This window comes from Stylophora pistillata, chromosome 1, assembly GCF_964205215.1.
Source record: "Stylophora pistillata chromosome 1, jaStyPist1.2, whole genome shotgun sequence".
Lineage (NCBI taxonomy): Eukaryota > Metazoa > Cnidaria > Anthozoa > Scleractinia > Pocilloporidae > Stylophora > Stylophora pistillata.
The window spans coordinates 40,622,553-40,626,612 of record NC_142519.1 but is presented as its reverse complement, the minus strand read 5'-3'; positions in this window follow the sequence as shown (position 1 = coordinate 40,626,612).

The following is a 4,060-nucleotide window of genomic DNA, read 5'->3' as shown; positions in this document are numbered from 1 at the left end:
TATCTTCATATTTAGTTGCGCTTAGAGCCATTGACCCTTGCCATTTTGCCATGCCAAAGTTAATTTAACGACACACATTCATCAGTGTTGTTACCTATATGTTTTCCTCGGAATAAGAATAATTACAACAGAACACAAAGACCCATAAATGGGCTAACGTATAATTTCTGTATTTTATTTTATATAGATTTGTCTGCCATGTCTCCTAAGTTTGGATTATTGTTGCTTATGTTGGTGCTAATGTGCAGCATTCGATATTGTAAGTATAAACATACGCATGCATGTACAAGCACGCACTGACGGAATTATGCACACACGCGAAGCAACAACTACGCCGGGGAGTCCTGATTTCTTGAGTCTGAAGTATGTCGCTTATACCGAATTTCTCAGAAATAACATTACAACGCTGTGACCTGTGGATTTTCATGTCATGAGCCAACGGTATGGGTCACGCTGAGAGATTTTTTCAGGGTTATGGTCTTGCCAACAATGGGAAAGAGACGTGTTTTATACGTAAGACTTCTTGAGAATTTTGAAAATCAATTGCTCTCCTTACGAGCAGAAGATTCATGCTTTGAAACATGGAGTTGCTCATTCCTGTGTACACAAATCCACGGGAAAAAAAACTGTTTTTCTTTATCGACACAACTAAGACACTGAGCAAAATTAATTCAAGTATTCAGTTCCAGTTTCTTCTCTTTAGTTAATTTAGGTTTAATTATTTTTCTTGTAGGTGGAGCACGCGGTATGTTTTTCAGTAGATTTGCTGAGTCTACAGAGCAGGTTACCAAGAGGAACTACAAACAGACTTACTTTCCTAGTTGATGGATGATTGTTCCTTCCAGGGATAAAAACTATCGCTTTTATCTTTTAGCACTGTTGTGTGGGATCAAAGAAAAAATGTCTTATTTCTCGGTGTTTCACCGTGACCTGGTTTAATTAGATGTATTTTACAGTTCATTTTAGATGGTAATAAGCTCTTCACTTGAAACTGGCAGATCACAGCGATATCCTTTCTTAGGCCTTCGATATCAAATTAAAGAGCTAAGAACATCATAACAACGTAATATCATAACACTATCATGACAAATGAACTTGCCAAAGTGAACCCAAACACAGTCTACGTTATGTACGTCTTCCTGAAGTTTTCTATCGGTGATATTTCCCCCAAAGAACTTTGGAGTGTTTAGCACGTTTAATCAAATAAACACAAACATAGTATTATCAATATTAATTTTCTTCCCAGAATGCTTTGACAAACAAGATTGTCGAGGGACACAACATAACGATTGCTATGATAGCTATCACAAGTTGATGGCTTGTCCCAGAACCTGTGGCGTATGTGGTGAGGATTTTACTGCTTCAATTTATAATAACTTGTTATGCATTGGGATAGCAGCCTTAAGATTATTTTAAATTAGGAATCCCTGTTGACAGGCAAGGAGCCGACAAAATAAACTTTGTCAGTGGGACTGATGCAAAATTGTACCACTCAAATACCGTTCAACGCGTTAGAAATAACCTGTAAAGTATGTTTTCACAAGAGAAGGAAAAATCTTTGTCATCTACAAGTGGTCTACCAGTGTACATTTTTGAACGTTCAACTGAGATTTGAAAGGTTAAGCAATTATTAGCAGAAAGCCTCTACTTCTAAGAAAGTGAACAATTATGAGGAGGCCGTGGAAGACCACGGCAGGCAATCTTTTCCAATCATTACTTTTGAAAATAAATCGGTGAAAATGAATCTACTTAGCCTTTTAGGAGAGGTAAAATCACGAACTGCATTTAACAAAAGGACTTTCTGATGCAGCGAAATTAAAAACTATATGATCGAGTGTCGCTAGCACTTCCTTCCAGAACTTACCTAATTTCATTAAAATCTCATTCGTCACAATCAAGCATTTCATTGAAGTGGAGGCAAATTAGTTTTTTTTCATATATGCATGGGGGAATAGGTTAAACGGTTGGTTATTTACTTATTCATTCATCTTTCATTTTTTATTTTTATTTTTATTTCATACATTTTATTTTTACTTTATACATTTATTTAATTTTGATTTTGGTACTACAACTACTACTTTTGATTTCTTAATTTAAGTTGTATTAGAAATGCGAAAGCACTGGCAAATATTAACTGGTTCCTCTGACGATTGACCGTCCTGACACCCTACAATTAGTATGATAACACAGTGCTATTAATACGAAAATCGGAATCAAAACCAACTTCCCACCTGTAAAATATCCTTTTGCTACCTTTGAGTGTCATTCCTTAGGGACCAGTGATTATGTATCTCCTGTGGCGAGAATGAGGATTATAAGAACATTTCAGACCTTTGTTGTGAAATCAGACACAATTTTATTGTGACGTAAGTAAAATCTTCCGAACCCCCTCCCCTCCCTGTCGGCCCCTTGAAAAGTATTTTCAGCTGTATTCTGTAGTATTAGATTTAAGTTAAAAAAAAACAACAACAAAAACAACTAAACAAGAAAACAAAGCAAATCCAAAATCAAACAAAACAAAATAGCTTTTCTTTATTTTTTTTTTTTCATTAGAGTCCTGCTGTGAGGATCACCATCCTGGCTGTAAGGCTTGGGCAGATAGGGGTGACTGTCATAACAATCCAGATACCTTGATCAGGATGTGCCCTGCTTCTTGTGGTGCTTGTTAGTGATTTTTAGAGACTGTGATCGGTATGTATACCGTCTTTTAGCTACGCAATATTTTTTGTTCACCTTTTTGCCTTCGGTCTATTTGCCTTCGGTTCTTTGCTGAAAGAACAATAGAAAAAATGCCTGGTATAAATACACTCGGTCTCTGGAAAAAAATTATAAAAAATATTGTCAGCCTTTGGATCAACAAAAGAGAATAAAAACACTGTGGAGCCAAGAAAAAATAATCATAATTTGCATTTATTTGCAGTAAAAAGTGTTCCTTAGATATTCAACTCAGTTTTAAGGGGGAAAAAATGAAATACTTAAAGCATCGATTGAAGCAGCTAAAAAAAAACCAACCAATCTGTTTTTATAGAAACCATGCTGAGGAAGAACTTTTCAGTTTATTTTTGTTTTACTCGTCACTCTGATGGTCTTCGCAGAACATGTATTTTATTTCATATTATTATATTACACTTTCTTCACTCTTAAGAGAGAGCAGGTCGAGTTGCGACACCAAACAACTGCTACAAAGGGGACGGCCATTATACAAGGCAATCAGAATTTATTATATATATCTTGTGAGGGCTTTGTGAATGATTTCGATGCGAGCTCTTTTTAAGGCCGGCTGACTTTTTTCTTCTTCTTCCTAATGTTTTTTAATTTTTTTTTCAAAGGGTAGGAGGGGTAGTTCAACCGATTTTAAAACAGACTTTCAAGAAAACGGAGCGATGCTTTTATTCACTGCAACTGTGTAAAGCATTCAATACTAAAATGGTGACAATAAAACTGGGTTAAATGTTGAATTTTTGTATTCCTGCTTTTTTGTAAGAGGGTTAACTCGATGCTTTTGAGTTCGGTCCAAGTTTTTTTGGAAAAATCTGATAATTGAGATTTAACTCCGACAACATAATGTTTCGTTACACGAAGTCCATGGCCACTAAAGAAATGGCAGTGAACGTGCGTCAGACCACTTATAAATAAATTTGCTGAGATAACAACGAAAAATTTTAATTTTCTTTTTTTTTTTTATGTGAGTCTGTGGAAACAGGCATAATGGCAGAACTTTCTCGGCATAAATTCGGAAAACTTTCTTGACAAAGAAGACTTTTCTAATAATGTAGTTTCTGTAAAGCATAAATACTGTTGGAAGCTGCAATATCGACCAGATGAGGAGCTTAGAATATTTAACGCCTAATACTCTTGATCTTTTGTCAAACAAAAGTAGTCGCTCTGATAAAAAAGAATTATCACCGTGTGACGAGTCCGCGCCACAAAAGGGGGGCGCCCTCCAACATACACAAAACACTAAACATAAACAAGCCCGAGAAGACACTCCACAACACAACTAAACGTAGGCCTAGAAATATTTTATTACTCTAAGTAAGACAATATGGTATTTAACAAT